The 16,944-nt window shown below is 42.7% G+C and overlaps 1 protein-coding gene across 8 annotated transcripts in view; it reads right to left on the bottom strand.

The window, feature by feature from the left end:
• Positions 1–16,944, bottom strand: part of TMEM229B (transmembrane protein 229B) — a 61,045-nt gene that overhangs the window by 33,524 nt on the left and 10,577 nt on the right. For 5 of the 8 annotated variants that reach the window (XM_007525813.3, XM_060174777.1, XM_060174780.1 and 2 more), the window contains exon 1: positions 4,393–4,524. The exons of the other annotated variants lie outside the window; for them this stretch is intronic. The gene's annotated coding sequence lies outside the window, so the exon portion shown is untranslated. Of the gene's footprint in view, positions 1–4,392; positions 4,525–16,944 lie in introns of those variants that run through there. 8 annotated transcript variants of the gene reach the window in all.

Here is a 16,944-nt window from a genome sequence, read left to right as displayed (position 1 = left end):
GGTATACCTGATTGAATGTACATGTTACAATGTACAAAGATCTAGGTTCAAAACCCCTTTCCCTACCTGCAGGAGTTGGAGGGAGCTTCACAAACAGTGAAGCAGTGCTGCAGGTGTCTCTCTCTTCTCTCTCTCTCTCTCTCTCAATAATTTATTTATTCATGAGAAAGATAGGAGGAGAGAAAGAACCAGACATCACTCTGATACATATGCTGCCAGGGGTTGAACTCAGGACTTCACGGTTGATAATTCAATGCACTATCCACTGCGCCACCTCCCCGACCACTCTTTCCTCTCTATCTCCCCCTTCAATCTCAACTTCTCTTTGTCTCTATCTCTGTGGTGCACCTCGTTCAGCACACATATTACAATGCACAGGGACCCAGATCCAAGGCCTCCATCTCCACCTGCTAGGGAAAACTCTGTGAGTGGTGAGGCAGTGCTGCAGGTGTCTCTCTCTGTCTCTTTTTCCTCTCTATCTCCTCCTTACCTTTTGACTTCTGCCTCTACCCAATAAATAAATAAAGATAAATTTAAAAATTAATGAGCTGGGTGGTAGTGTAGCAGCTTAAGTGCACATGGCACAAAGTGCAATGACCAGCATAAGGATCCCAGTTCAAGCCTCTAGCTCCCCACCTGCAGAGGAGTCATTTCACAGGCGGTGAAACAGGTCTGCAGGTGTCTATCTTTCTCTCCCCCTCTCTATCTTCCCCTCCTCTCTCCATTTCTCTCTGTCCTATCCAACAATGACAGCAATAACAACAATAATAATGACAACAACAATGATAAACAACAAGGGCAACAAAAGGGAAAAAATGGCCTCTAGGAGCAGTAGATTCATAGTGCAGGCACGGAACCCCAGCAATAACCCTGGAGGCAAAAAAAATTTTTTTAATTAAACAAGCAAAATAAATAAATAAATGATAAAAATTTTAAAAGAAAGTAAACTTACCATGTTACCCCAGATGATAGGCTGGGGGTTTTTGCTTGTCATGTGTAAACAAGAAAATCCTCACACAGGTGACTTTCCTCTACTTGGAGCTCATTTAGTTGGCAAGAGGATCATGTATTTGAGCACCACCTGCTCAGCTCTCTGGCTATGAAAGCCAGCAGTTCTGCCCATTGCAGACAGTAAAAGAATAGACAGCTCAGCTGCCCGGCAAAGAGGGTTATTCTCAGCAGGATGGCTACAGCTTGAGGGATGGGAGGGGGGCTCTAGATCTTCCCTCTGGTTACTTCCCAGACTGTCATTTCCCCTCAACTAGTAGACAGCATGGCTTGAACCCTGCCAGCAACTTAGCACAGAGAGACTATCTTATACAAACAGGCTGTGAAAACCAGTACCTAGAGACAAGTCTAAGACATGTATAAGAACAGAGAGGGCACAGATAAATGATCTTTCTGCAAAATCCAGGATTACAGCATTCAGTCTAATAGCCACTAGCCAGACAAAGCTATTTTCATTTTCATTAGCTGGTAGTATGACTAGAAGTTCAGTCCCTTAGTTGTACCAACCACAAGTGCTAGAGGGCTTACATGGAACTACTGTGCACCACCTAGGACAATGCGAATTTTTTTTTAAATCCATTGCTGTCACCCCAGAATGTTCTATTGGCCTGTGCTACATCAGAACACAGCTGATTGGATTTCCTCCTCCAAAGCAGGGAAAGGCATGATCAAAGCATTATTTTAGAAGACTACCTAGACCACAAGCTCCTTCCTTACCCGTGCATCTCCAAGTCCTAGATAAAAGATGGCGTACAGAAAGGATTCAACATCCATCTGTCCGATGGGGGGGAAAGGCAGAGGGCAGGTCCTCCAAAAGGAGCCTCAAAGGGCAAATGTTTGGGGGGTAAGATTGAGAAATAAGTTGTTCTAGGGGAGCTGTGATGGTCCCCACTGTTTACTCTACACCTAAGCTAATCTGGACCATCTCTGCCCAGTAAGTAATGGCCCAGCATCAAAGTCAGCACATGCTCAGCTGGGCACTGACAGTATCACCCCTAAACCCAGCAACCTCAGCCCCTCGCTGTCTCCTGCTGGGCAGTAGCATCCACTGCAGAAGCACTAAGCCTCTGTAACATGCTCAGAATATGGCTCCAAACAGTACTTAGGCAAGAGTAATTAAAGGGAATGTTATCTCAGTCAGTCTCTCATTAGCCACGTAATTAGACTGCAAAAATAATTAACATTCCTTTTGACAAAGGAAACAGAGGACCCATTACATTCATTAGGAACAGTCTCAAACCAGTCTGAGTAGGGCCAAGATAACTCAGCACTTGCCAGTCCTGCACAGGTTAGCACCCGGTGACCCAGACTGGGTGGGGATCCTGCCCGGGGCTAGGCCTGTAGTTGAGCTGACAAACATGGCAGCAGATGCCCTGGCGTATTACCCATCTAGGTAATGATCCCATACTCAGAGAAGAATTTGAATAAAATGCATGACTGTCTTGACACTGACAGATCACAGGCAGGTGCCTGCCTCTCCCAAGGTGCTAAAACATGATGAAAAATTTTAAATAAAAAATAAAACCACTGGGGGATGGACGGTGGTGTATCTGGCTAAGTATACAGATTACCATGCACAAGGACCCAGGTTCAAGACCCTACTCCCCACCTGCAGAGGGAGAAGCTTCATGAGTGGTAGATCAGGTCTGCAGGTGTCTGTCTCTTTGTTTCTCTCCCTCCCTACCTCCCCACCTCTCTCAATTTCTCTCTATCCTATTCAATAAAATATAAAGAAAAAAAAAAGGAAAAAATGGCCACCAGGAGTAGTGGATTCATAGTGCCAGTACTGAGCCCCAACAATATACCTTAGTGGCAATAGGATGAATAAATAAACCCTTAAATAACAATAACAATACTAATACAGATCGCTGATACTTACAGAGCAAATAGATGTGCCAGGCACTGCTCTGAAAACTTTGGCACTTATTGTCCCAATTACGTCTCATAAAAATACTTTGAGATATGAAGCTATGGTTGCCCTCACTTTATAAATAGAACACAGAGGTTAAACAGCTTTCCCAAGGTCACCGTATTAGTAAGTTCCAGGTCTAGAATGTGAACTTGTGAAGTGTAGCTATGGATTCTATGCTCAGAACAGCAGCTTCTGGTGGTGGTGGGGTGGGGTGTTACCTTCAAGTTGTAAGCCAGTAGATAAGGAGTCCAGGAAAGGTTGTGAGTGGTGAATGTATCTAGGCACCTCTCATCTATGCCAGTGTCCTAGGCAATGGAATAGGAGGCAAAGAGTCATCTAGACCAGCTCCTGTTGGTCTCCAATGGGCACATTCCACCCTCTAGTCACTATGAAAAGTTCAAATGGCAAAGAGGAACATATAACCAAGTCTAATCTAACACTTAAGAAAAACCAAACTGTGTGTGTTGGGGGGTGGGGGGGTCGTTGTGGTGGCAGGGAGTAGTACCAAATTTAAGAACAGAATATCTAGTTAAAGGAAAAAAAAAAATCTGGGTTGGATGGTGGCGTATTGGATTGAACACACGTCACCATTTTCAAGGACCTGGGTTCAATTCCCTGGTCCCCAACTAAGAGGCGAAACTTCACAAGTGTTGAAACAGTGCTACAGGTGTCTCTCTTTCTCTCTCCCTTTCTATCCCCTCTCAGTTTCTCTCTGTTCTAGCAAATAAAAGAGGAGAGGAAAAAATGGTCATCAACAACAATGGATTCCATTGTAGGTGCCGAGTTTTATCAATAACCCTGGTGGCAAAAACAAATAAACAAACAAACAAAAAAAGCCCTCAAAATACATAAAGTCATCAGAATAAAATGTTTTTGAAAGGGTGATTAGCATGCTCTGAGAGTTAAGAGGAACAGAATCCATGAAGTCAACCAAGGTTGTTACCAGAAAAACAAACAACTGAACATTAAAGATCTTCAAAACAACTGAATGTTTTCTTTATTGTATATTCCATTTATCTAAACTTCTTATAGCAAAAATGCTATTATTTTCAAAACTGGAAAAGTCATTGTACATTTGGTAGGAGGTAGGTACTCAATTTTTTTTTTTTGCTAAGCCATCACTTTGCAAAGCAGGAACGGATAGACAGACACTGCCAGCTCCCAGCACCGACCTTTGACCCTTTCCTACCCGTTCCATAACTTACTGCCCTCCACTCATACCACCCACATTCCTGTCTCCAAGTCTCCCTGTATACAGTTTTGGGCTAGAATGCCCTTATCTCTCCTCCCTGTTTATCTATTCCTGTTAACACTGTTTTTCAATACCCAGTTACATATTACCATTGTTAACAAAAGGTCCTTGCATCCTTCTTTAACCACCCTCATCCCTCCCCCAAACTCCTAAGGGTCACAGAACAGCTCTGGTTGGCCTCTCCTATGCTGTCACACTTGGCAATTTGTCGATTCTTTACCTTTCAGTGAGTCCAGGTCTTGGCTCTTTACAGATGCAGAGAAGACACTACACTTTTTGTTCCTGCAGTGGACCCACATATACCTGAGAAGTTTCACAAGGACACGCCTAGACCAGCTGAGTGAGTGACAGGGAACAGGAAGAGGAAAACTATGGAGGAAATGTGGTTACTCAATAGGGCTGGGCCCAACACCTCAGGACCAACACCCTTGCAAATAAGACACCTAGTCCAACACAGTTTTGAACTGCCACTTCTTGCCCGAGTTCCAGAGTTGTCTGCCAATCAAGGTGGGTGTTGGGAAATCTAGAGGGAAGATGCTGGTGCAGAGTATGATATTAATCTTGTCTTAAAAAGTTTCCCCACAGATTATTTTTCAGTGGTGAAGGAAAACTAATAAATACATAGTGAAGAAACTGGACAGCCCCTTGACTGAGGGACCAGTATTAACATCATGCTAGATAGGACAGAGAGAAATGGAGAAAAGGAAGGGAAGACAGGGAGGGGAAGAGAAAGACAGATACCTGCAGACCTGCTTCACTGCTTGTGAAGCAACGCCCCTGCAAGCAAGCGGGGACCCAGGGGCTCGAACCGGGATCCTTACAGTGGTCCTTGAGTTAAGCGCCATGTGCGCTTAACCCACTGAGCTACAGCCTGAGCTCCCCCCCCCCCATTTTTTTTTTTTAGAGGAAAGAGGTTCTATTTTTCAAAATTATCAAGGGTGTGAAAGACAAAGAAAGGCTGAGATAAAAGTCTAAAAAGACATGACAGTTAAATGCAAATTGTAATTTTAGACTGAATCCTGTACTGGTGAGGAAAATGCTATAAAATACATTATTGGGTCAACTGAAAAAGCTGGATTATAGCACAAAATTCCAACTCTGCCAAAATTGTCCTCATATCCTCTTCCATCTTGGCCCTTCCCTTTCCTACTTCTCCACCATTTTACTCCACCTCCCCAAGTCTTCTAGAAGGTCACCATTTTAGCACTAGAGGTAATGATAAATCAAACATTGGGGCCTACTCATATTTAAAGGTAAAACTTTCTGGAGATTTAAAAAAAAATTTAATATTTATTCATTTTCCCTTTTGTTGTCCTTGTTGTTTTTTATTGTTGTTGTAGTTGTTATTGTTGTTGTAATTGATGTCATCATTGTTAGATAGGACAGAGAGAAATGGAGAGAGGAGGGGAAGACAGAGAGGGGGAAAGAAAGATAGACACCTGCAGACCTGCTTCACTGCTTGTGAAGTGATTCCCCTGCAGGTGGGGAGCCTGGGGCTTGAACCCGTATCCTTACACAGGTCCTTGTGCTTTACACCATGTGTGCTTAACCCACTGTGCTACCGCCCGACTCCCTCTGGAAATGTTTTAACACCAGCTTGGTTCACAAAATTGTCAGGGTATGCTTGCTTGTTAAATGACTATCTTCTGGGTATTGTATGGCATTTTTTCATTCCCTCCAATATTTTATTCCTAGTCCTATTTGTAAGAAGTCTCATGTAGGCTCCATTTTCCTCTACCCTCCTTCTCATAATTACCACCTAACTCCAAAGTGAATCCTCCCTCCACCCCCCCATCCACCCACAGATAGGTATGACCTCCTTCCCTGGGTTCACCATATGTCATAACTAGGTGTGGTCATCTTAAAAGATGCATACATCATTTAAGATAGATAACTGAAAGCTTCTTTACTAAGTAGACTGTAGTAGAAACAACAGCAGGGCTGGTTTTTTTTTATTTGTTTTGTTTTGTTTTAACCAGAGCAGTGCTCAGCTCTGGCTTATGGTGGTGCAGGAGGATTGAACCTGGGACTTGAGAGAGGCATGAGAGTCTGTTTGAATAACCATTGTGCTATCTCTCCACCCTACTGCCCCGGGCTGACTGCTTTTACAACATTGGGAATCTCTGAGGTCCGAGGTTCAATCTCAGGTGCTAACATAAACCAGAGCCTTGCAGTACTCTGGTAAAATCAAAAACAAGCAGTGAGAGGGCTAGTGAAACAGCTCATTTGGTTGGTGCACTGCTTTGCTACGTGCAGCACTCAGGTTTAAGCCTGGCCTCCACCACACTGAAGGAAGCTTCAGTGCTGTGGTTTCTCTCACTCTCTCTACCTCTGCCTTTCTACCCCTAGCGAAAGAAAAAATAAGCCCACGGGAGTCAGGCGGTAGCTCAGCGGGGCATAAGGACCAATGGAAGGATCCTGTTTCAAGCCCCCAGTTCCCCACCTGCAGGGGAGTCGCTTCGCAAGCGGTGAAGCAGGTCTGCAGGTGTCTCTCTGTCTCTCCTCCCTCTGTCTTCCCCGCCTCTCTCCATTTCTCTCTGTCCTATCCAACAATGACAACATCAATAACAACAACAGCAATAATAACCACAACAAGGATAAAACAAGGGCATCAAAAAAAGGAAAAAGAAAAAGGAAAATAAGCCAAACAAACAAAACAATGGGAATATAAAACCCTGAAAAATTCTACTGTGACATCAAACACCAGAAAACTGATGGTAATAATAAAGATAATAAAATAACAAATAAAGATAATAAAATGAAAGAAACACAAATACATACATACATACATATATATGTATAGTAATAGTGTTAGTTTTTCTGTAGACCTTCTTCCATCTTGTTTTCCCTAGTGGCTATATTGTTTGGCAATCCAGGCCTTTTTTTTTTTTTTTTTTTTGGTCATGGCTAGGTCTTTGCCACTCTAGAATAAATTTTTCATATAGAAAGAGAAGCAGAGAGAGAAAGCCAGAGGGAGAGAGGGAAAGATTCTGTAGCACAGAAATCTTCTTGCAGTGTGGTGATGGTCAGGCTCAACTCTGGGCTGTGTGCATCACAAAGCAGGTGCACTATCCAAGTGAGCTTCTTGCCACCCTCCAGGATGACTTTAAATGTCAACATTCTAGGACGTGGGCATGAATCTTTACCTCTGTGGCTTTTGTAAGTGCTGGGATGTATGATATAGACAATGAGTAATTGTTTAATGAATACATGAGTGAATTAATGAGTAATGAGGTAGACTTGAAAGGGTTCAATTAAATATTTTTTTAAATATCATAAACATGTAAGTTATTATTACCATCAGTTTTCTGGTGTTTGATGTCACAGTAGAATTTTCAGGGTTTTATATTCCCATTGTTTTGTTTGTTTGGCTTATTTTCCTTTTTCTTTTTCCTTTTTTTGATGCCCTTGTTTTATCCTTGTGGTTATTATTGCTGTTGTTGTTATTGATGTTGTCATTGTTGGATAGGACAGAGAGAAATGGGGAGAGGCGGGGAAGACAGAGAGGGGGAGAGACAGAGATACACCTGCAGCACTGCTTCACCACTCGCAAAGCTTTCCCCCTGTAGGTGGGGACCAGGGCAACCCCAGGTTCCTTGCACACTGTAACATGTTCGCTCAACCAGGTGCACCACCACCTGGTAGAAAACTAAAAATATTACTGACATACGATCAAGTAATTCCATTCCAACTTAAAAAAATAAATAACATGGTCCGGGAAGTAGTGCAGTGGATAAAGCATTTGACTTTCAAGCGTGAGGAACTGAGTTCAATCCCCAGCAGCACAGACATGTACCAGAGTGCTGTCTGGTTCCTGCTCTCTCTTGCTATCTTTCTTGTTAACAAATATTTTAAAATAAACAAATAAATAACTTTACCCTCATAATCGCAGCAGCATTATTTGCAATAGCCAAGAGATGTCAACAACCTGTATATCCACCAATAAGTGAATAGGTGCAGAAGTATGGTCATAAAATGGATTATCATTACACTATAAAAATTTGGAAATTCCTTTATTTGGGAAAACATAGATGGGCCCTAAAGGTCGTATGTCAAGTGAACTAAGTAGGAGAAAGGTCACACTACAGTGTGATCTCATTTATAGGTGGAATCTTTAAAAATAAACAAACAAATCCTCACAAAAAGAGAGAGAGAGGGATAGATAAGCCTTGTGTTTACCAGAGGTGGAATGTAGGGGAGGAGAGACTGGAAGAAGATGATCACAATATGCAAACTTCCATATCATAAAATAACTTAGTACAAGGGATTTAACGTGATGACTAGAGCTAACATTATTGCATGGTAGACAGTAAAGTTAAGAGAATAAATTCTAAGAGTTCTCACCACACACACGCGCACGCGCACGCGCACGCGCACGCACACACCTTTCTATTTTCTTTCTCTCTCTCTCTCTCTCTCTTTTTAATTTTTGCCACCGGGGTTAACGCTGGGATTCAGGTGCCTGCATGATGAATCCACCATTCCTAGTAGCCATCTTTTCCCCTCTTATTTAATAGGACAGAGAGAAACTGAAAGGGGAGGAAGAGATTGAGAAAGAAACAGAGAGAAAGAGAGAGAGAGTCCTGCATTACTGCTTCATTGGTTATGAAGCTTTCCCCTGAAGGTGAGGACTGGGAACCTAGGTCTTTGAACCTAGCTTTGAACCTAGGTCTTTGCGCATGGTAGCACTTGGAGCACGACTACCTGGCCTCAGAAATTATTTTGTCTATCTGCTTTCTTTGATATTTTTTTCTTCCCTCCCTCCCTCCCTTTCTTCCCTTCCCTACTTCCTAGTCAAGAAGACCTAAGGATGCTCAAATGCTTAAAAAAAAAAAAAAACTAGAGCAGGAGAAGCTGGTCAACAGCATCTCTCTTCTAGAGGCACAGAGGCTGGTGCTCTGGACTGTCCTGAGGTCAAGGGAGGATACTGAGTCATGGTCTCAAAGGTCATCAGAACCCCTTTACAGAGAGGAGACACAGGCCTCTGCAGGCAAAATCACACAAGTACTGAGACTACACAGAAATAGGACACAAGTAACCCGGTTTCTGGTTATGGTTCCAATTGCAAATCAGGGACCACCCATGCAATGTATGAAAGAGACTCTGTCAGCATCAGTGGTGGAATGTGCTACAATACTTAGAGGTGGGGACCTACAATACACCACAATTCTCACCAGAGTCCACAAGAGAGGTCTCCCAGATGACTTTCAAATGCTCCACTGTATAGTCCCTAAACTACAAAACCCATCTGAGTCTAGACTTGAACTCCCTTGATAAAGCACAAATTTGTACATGCTTTTTAAAAAAACATATCCTGAATTAACCTGACTGAATTGCCACAATGTAATGATAATATTATTATTAAATAATAGAATTCCTTTGGGGTACAAATTGAGGAGATACTGTACTTTATGCTTTTTGGAACTCTACTAAGAATGGTTCACCATTTGGGAACATCAACCTTGGTAACACCTCCTTGGTATTTGAGTCACCCACAATACACTTGCATCTTGCAGGTGTGAGGCTGTTACAGTCTTGGTGATTCTATGTACAGGTTCAACATACGATTCCTTCCATCTTCCGTGTAGTCATCCCAAGCGATTACATATTAGAATAAATGATACTGTAACATAACTTTGCATTTTTGCTTCTTCTATATTGCCATTTAGGTATCATATTGTTTTCAGAACTTATGGATGTAGGTAGGTCATATTACCTATGGCTTCTATTTAGGGCAACTGGAAATATTTGCTGGGGTCAGGCAGTGGCACATCTGGTAGACAGCGCATGTTACAATGTGCAAGGACCAGTCCCCACCTTCAGGAAGAAACTTCACAAGTGGTAAAGCACTGCTGTAGGTGTCTTTCTCTCTCATCTCTATCTCCCCATTCCTTCTCAACTTCCCTCTCTATCCAATATATATCTCAATCTCTCTCTCTTTCTCTCTCCATATATGTGTGTGTGTGTGTGTGTGTGTGTGTGTGTGTGTGTATTTTTTTTAAAAAAACAAAACCGGAGCACTGATCAGCTCTGGCATATAGTAGTGCAGGGGACTGAAACCAAGACTTTAGAGCCTCAGACACGAAAGTCTCTTAGCATGACCAATATGCTATCTAACTCACCATATAAATACACACACACATGAAATATTTGCTAAATGAAAAGAAAGGTATTTCCCCAGTGCTCCCAACAGCAAACAGAAACTGTGATGTCAATGGAAGCGAATGAGTGAGGGATCTTAGGGTAATTCTAAATGGTCAGTCCCATAGAATAAACTCCATGGTTTATACAGATATGAAGGTGAACCTCCAGAATAATGGATACACAGGCAATGTGGTCACTTTAGAGAGCTCGAGAAAACTATTCAATTAGGCACCTTTGGGAAAGTCCATTTCCACGAATAAATTAAAGTGTACTATACCTACACATTTTCCAGCATAAGGACAACTGGTGAGAGGCCACAAGGCATCTGTTTGGGCCAGGGAAAAGATAAATGGTTCAATGCCTGGAGGCAAAGATATGTTTAAAAGAAGTCAAAGAAATGGGTGCCAGGATGGGTCTGGGGAATGTCTTCCTTAATGGATGAGAAGATGAGTAAACAACATGTAAGAGGATGCTTAAGGATATTTATGGAAAATGCTCTATTGTGAAGAACCATGGATGAGAACAGGGATAAAGAAATGATTACAGAGGACTTTCAACAGAAAAAAAAAAATAAGTCATAGTATTTAGGGCTCAGATCCTTAGAGGAGCTGGTTATTTAATGGGGGGTGGGGGTGGAAGTGGAGTGGCCAAAATTCCCAAACGCATGGTTATCACAGCCTAACAGGGACAAAGGGCAATGAGAGAAAATGTGGTCTTCAGTCCAGAGAAGATAGTTAAGGCACTGATGTGTCCTCCTCAGTCTGAAGCCAGCTGTCACCTGCCAGATGGGAGGCAGACAGAAGGTCTAGAACCAAGACTTTTGGAACTTGACTTTCCCACAGAAACTTGAAACTTGACAAATCCCTCAGTTTCTTCTCATTAAAAAAACTGAGCAAAAATTAATAGGGCTGGAAAAATACCTTACTTGGTGAGTGCACTGCTTTGCCATGTGCACAACCATGTTTGAGCCTGGTCTCCACGACATTGAAGGAAACTTCAGTACTGTGGTATTTCCTTCTCTCTCTCTCTCTCTCTCTTGCTCTGCCTGTTTCTATCTAAAAATATATATGACAGCACTATAAATTCTATCTTATACACTTTTGTATTGTTTTCCAGTAGCACTCGAATATTTTACTTAAAAAATATTTATTTATTGAATTGAGACATCAAGAAATGGAGAAGGGGAACTGGATGGTGGTGCACCTGGTTGAGCACACATGTTACAATGTGCAAGGACCTGGGTTCAAGTCCCTGGTCGCCACCTGCAGGGGGAAAGCTTTTCAAGTAGTGAAGCAGTGCTGCAGGTCTCTCTTTCTCTCTCTCTCTCCCTCTCCCTCTCTCTCATCCCCTCCCCTCGCTATTTCTGGATGTCTTTATCCAATAAATAAAAATAATTTTTAAAAATTAAAAAAGAAAAAAATTAAAAAATAAAGAAATGGAGAGGGAAATGGGGAGAGTAAGGGAGAAAGACACCTGCAGTCTTGCTTCACTACTCATAAAGCTTCCCCCCAGCAGGTGGCAACCAGGAGATTGAACTCTAGTCCTTGCACATGGTAATGAGTACATTCAGCTAGGTGCATCATGACCTGACCCCCTTAACTGTTTTAATGTCAGACAAAAGCAGCCATAGACAGGAACAAGCAGACTGCCTCTCTTAAGTAGACCTAGAGAGACCTAGGCTCAATGGACCTAGAGGAACTAGGCTCACCCGAGCTCCAAAGAAATAACCCAGATGTAGGAAGCACCACCAGGAGCCAGCCTTAAAAACAAAATCTATTTACACATTTGTTTGTGTGTTTATTTGTTAATTTTTGGGTAGAGACAGAGAGATACTGAGAGGGAAGGCAGAAACAGAGATGGAATAAACGAGGGAGACACTTGTGACACTGCTTCACCACTTGTAAAGCTTCACCCACCCACCCCCACTCCACCACCACTCTCAACCCCTGCATGTGGGGACTGGGGACTTGAACCCAGGTCCTTGTGCACTGCCCAGCTCCCCCCAGGAACCATTTTATAAGCCTCTCTGCAGACCTGACTCCATCAAAGGTGCAACAGAGCTCCACCCAAGTCTGACAGAAATGCAAACACCCACCAGCTACCTGACCCTGGAACACACAAATTCATCCCAGATGAACTTCTGATTGATGGGCAGTCATACAGAGGCACTCACCTCAGGAACAAAATTTAAAAGGAATGCCAAAGCAAGTAGGCATAGTAAGTAAGATAAATGATACTGTAATGCAATATTAAAAAAAAAAAATCAATGGGCTGGCAAAATAGCTTGCTTGCATAAAGCATTGCTTTGTTGTCTGTACAAGCCTGGTTCAAGCCCAGACCCCATTACATTGAAGGAAACTTCAGCGCTACGGTCTCTTTCACTCTTTCTTCCTCTCTCTGTTTCTATCTGGGAGAAAAAAAATGTTCAGGCAGGGAGATAGCATAATGGTTACGTGAAGAGATTTTCATGCCTGAGGCTCTGAGGTCCCAAGTTTAATCCCTAGTACCACCATAAAAAGGAAGTAAATGGTGCTCTGGAAAGAATGAAAAGAAGAGGGAGTCAGGAGGAAGTGCAGTGGGTTAAGCACACAAAGGTGGTGCAAAGCTCAAGGACCGTTGTAAGGATCCCGGTTCAAGCCTCCGGCTCTCCACCTGCAGGGGAGTCACTTCACAGGCAGTGAAGAAGGTCTGCAGATGTCTGTCTTTCTCTCTCCCTTTCTGTCTTCCCCTCCTCTCTCCATTTCTCTCTGTCCTATCCAATGACGACACCAATAATAACTACAACAATAAAACAACAAGGGCAGCAAAAGGAAATAAATATTTAAAAAAAAAAAGAAAGAAAGAAAGAAAGAAAAAGAAAACGCCTCCAGGAGCAGTAGATTTGTAGTGCCAGCTCCAAGTCATGGCAATAACTCTGGAGGCAAGTGTGTGTGTGTGTGTGTGTGTGTGTGTGTGTGTGTGTGTGTGTGTGTGTGTGAATGGAAAGAAGAGAAGAAGAGAAGAGAAGAAGAGAAGAGAAGAGAAGAGAAGAGAAGAGAAGAGAAGAGAAGAGAAGAGAAGAGAAGAGAAGAGAAGAGAGAGAAATAGGAAGAATCAAATTGGCAGATTTAGGGGGAGGCTGGGATAAGAGTAAGGATTAGGGTGAAGCCAAAGAGGGGAGGTCAAGAGAAATTCTGTGATGTTGGAAAAGTCCCACATAAGAAAGACTTTCCTGGGAGTTGGATGCGCAGTGGGTTAAGAGCAGGTGGTGCAAAGTGCAAGGACCGGCATTAAGTGTCCTAGTTCAAGCCTCCGGCTCCCCACCTGTAAGGGAGTCGCTTCACAGGCGGTGAAGCAGGTCTGCAGGTGTCTATCTTTCTCTCCCCTTCTCTGTCTTCCCTTCCTCTCTCCATTTCTCTCTGTCCTATCCAACAACAATGGCATTAATAACAACAATAACAGTGATGATAACAACAAGAGCAATAAGGGCAACAAAGATGGGGGAAAAAATAGCCTCCAAGAGCAGTGGATTCGCAGTGCCGGTGGAGTCCTAGCAATAACCCTGGAGGCAAAAAAAAAAAAAGAAAGACTTTCCCATCCCTAATGCCTATAGCACCTCTATGGAGAAACACCACACACCCCGAACTCTTAGAAGCCAGACTTTAAAAAAAAAAAAAAAGTTTTTCCCCAGAGCACTCACTGGTCCTGCTCTGGTTTATGGTGGTAGAGGGAATTGAACCTGGGACCTCTGAGCCTCAGGTATGAGTCTTGTGCATAACCATCAATGCTATCTTCGGCCCCAGATTTGTTAGTTTGTTTTTAATGTTTAAAATTTATTTATAAAATAAAAATAGAAAATATCAACAAAACCATAGGATAAGGGGGGTAAAATTCCACACATTTCCCACCACCAGAGTTCCTGTCCTCTCCACTGGAAGCCTTCCTTTCTTTATCTCTCTGGGAACATGGACCCAAGATCATTATGGGGTACAGAAGGTGGAAGGTCTTTTTAAAATGTGTGAAGAAGTAATGTAGATTACACAATCCCCACAGTAGGATGTAGGGCGTGCTCTTCAATCAAACACATTAAGACATCTTCATCCAGTTATCCAAACAGAAAACTCAGTTTGGGGAAGCTTTGGACTTTGAAATTGAAGATAAAGGAGTGTGAGATTTAATAGAGGTAAATTTAAAAAAACGCAACAGGTTAGACTTAGAGCTCTTAAACTTCTGCAACAAAGAGAACTGCCAAGCCCTGATGGATATTCATCCAGAAGATAATTTCTTTTCTCCTTTCTTTGTTTCTCTTTCTTTATTTTCCTTTCTTCTTCTTCTTTTTTTTTATCGCCACCAGGGTTATCACTGGAACTGCCTACATAACAAATCCACTATTCTTGATGGCCATTTTTTCCTTTCCTTTTCTTTTATTTTTAACTTGTCTTTATTTATTTACTGGGTAGACAGCCAGAATTAAGAGGGAAGACAGTGACAGAGAAGGAGGGAGACAGAAAGACACGTGCAGCACTGCTTCACCACTCACAAAGCTTTCCCTCTGCAGGTGGGGAATGAGGGCTCCAACCCAGGTCCTTGTGCACTGTAACATGTGTGCTCAACCAGGTGAGCCACCACCTGGCCCCATTCTTTTTCTTTTATTTGATCAAAGAGAAATTAAGAAAGAAGGGGGAGATCGGGAAGGAGACACTTGCAGCACTGCTTTACCACTTGTGAAGCTTCTCCCTTGCAGGTGGGGGCTGGGGGCTTGAACCCGAGTCCTTGCACATGGAATCCCCAACCATCTGCTTTCCTTCCTGAGACTTGCCATGCTCTCCCATCACCTTTGTGGGTGGATCCAAGAGTGTGGTGGTGTTTCATAGTGTAGTGGTTATCACATTTGCCTCACACAAGAGTGTGCTGGTTTACAAGAGCACACTCTGGGGATCAGATTCTTGCCATGTGCATGAGCTGCCAGTTGCCAGTAGACTCTGGTGTCCACATGCCCAGCTGACTTGCCATGTACATACCCTCCCCGTATCATTGTTTCCCTGCTACAATCTTTTATCTCCTTTTGTAATTTCATCATTGAATTGGCAGCTATTGTGTATGTGGTTGTTTTTGTCATTAGGGTTATTTATTACTAGGCTTGATGCCTAATGGATGACATCATTGTTCCTGGTAGCCATTTCTTTGTTTTCTACTTACTTAAAAAATAATTTCTTTCTTTCTCCCTTCCTTCCTTCCTTCCTTCCTTCCTTCCTTCCTTCCTTCCTTCCTTCGAGACAGCCAGAAATTGAAAGGGATGGAGGAGACAGGGGGAGAGAGAGACACCTGCTTCACTACTTGCAAAGCTCTCCTCCTGCAGGTGGGGACTGGGGTCTCGAACCTAGGTCCATGATCATTGTACCATGTGCACTCAATCAGGTGAGCCACAACCTGGCCCCATTTTTTCCTACTTAAAAAAAATTTTTTTTACAGGGACAAGGAGGTGGTGCACCTGGTAAAGTGCATACATTACAGTGCACAAGGACCCAGGTTCAAGCCCCTGGTCCCCACCTGCAGGGGGAAAGCTTCACAAGTCGTGAAACAGGGCTACAGGTGTCTCTCTCTGTCTCTCTCCCTGCTCCCTCTTCCTTCTCAATGTTTCTCTATCTCTATCCAATAATAAATAGCTAAAAAAGAATATTAAAAATAATTTTAAATTTTTATGAAGGTGAAATAGAGATCTCAAACAAGTTGCTTAACCTTTTTGTACTTCAGTTTACTCACTTGTAGAAGGAATAATAAAAGTCTTTCTTGTCAGGACTAAATGAAAACAATCCCTGGCATGGTTAGCACACAATAAATGCTAGATTTTGTTAACCTTTTAAAGTTAGTTTTAGGGCAGGGGAGATATGATAGTGGTTTTACAAAGAGATTATCATGTCTGAGGCTTCAAAGTCCCAGGTTCAATCCCCCACACCACCATAAGCCAGAGCTGAGTGGTGCTCTGTTTAAAACAGTAAGCCAGGGGGCCAGGTGGTGGCACACCTGGTTAAATGCACATATTACCAAACTCAAGGATGAGGGTTCAAGCCCCTGCTACCCACCTACAGGGGGTCTGCTTCACAAACGGTGAAACAATTCTGCAGGTGTCTCTTTCTCCCTCTATCTCCCCATTCTCTCTCAATTTCTCTCTGTTTCTCATCTAGGGTTTGGGAAGATAATGCCTCACACTGAGTAGGTCCCATTAGAAATATTAGAAAGAAAGGAAGGGAGGGAGGGAGGAAGAAAGAGATAAAGAAAGAAGGAAAGAAAAAATGTAGTGCTGGCATAAAGCCCCAGCAATAAACCTGGAGGCAATGAAAAAAGTAAAATACAGCTAATTTTAATGAATGTACATAGTAAGTATAAGCCTTATTCTCAGCAATAATATTTACAGAATCATGGGCTCTTGTGATTATCACAGTTTTGATGATATGTGTATAACAAGAGCTGGAATCAGATATTAATTAGAGATACAACAAGTGTGGTCCGGGAGGTGGTGCAGTGGATAAAGCACTGGACTCTCAAGTATAAGGTCCTGAGTTCAATCCCCAGCAGCACAGGTACCAGAGTGATGTCTGGTTCTTTCTCTCTCTCCTTCTTTCTCATTAGTAAATAAATAAAATCTTTT

The sequence above is a fragment of the Erinaceus europaeus genome, chromosome 16 (genome assembly GCF_950295315.1).
Source record: "Erinaceus europaeus chromosome 16, mEriEur2.1, whole genome shotgun sequence".
Lineage (NCBI taxonomy): Eukaryota > Metazoa > Chordata > Mammalia > Eulipotyphla > Erinaceidae > Erinaceus > Erinaceus europaeus.
Note: the sequence above shows the minus strand (reverse complement) of the source record. Positions and strands in the feature narration are given on the sequence as shown.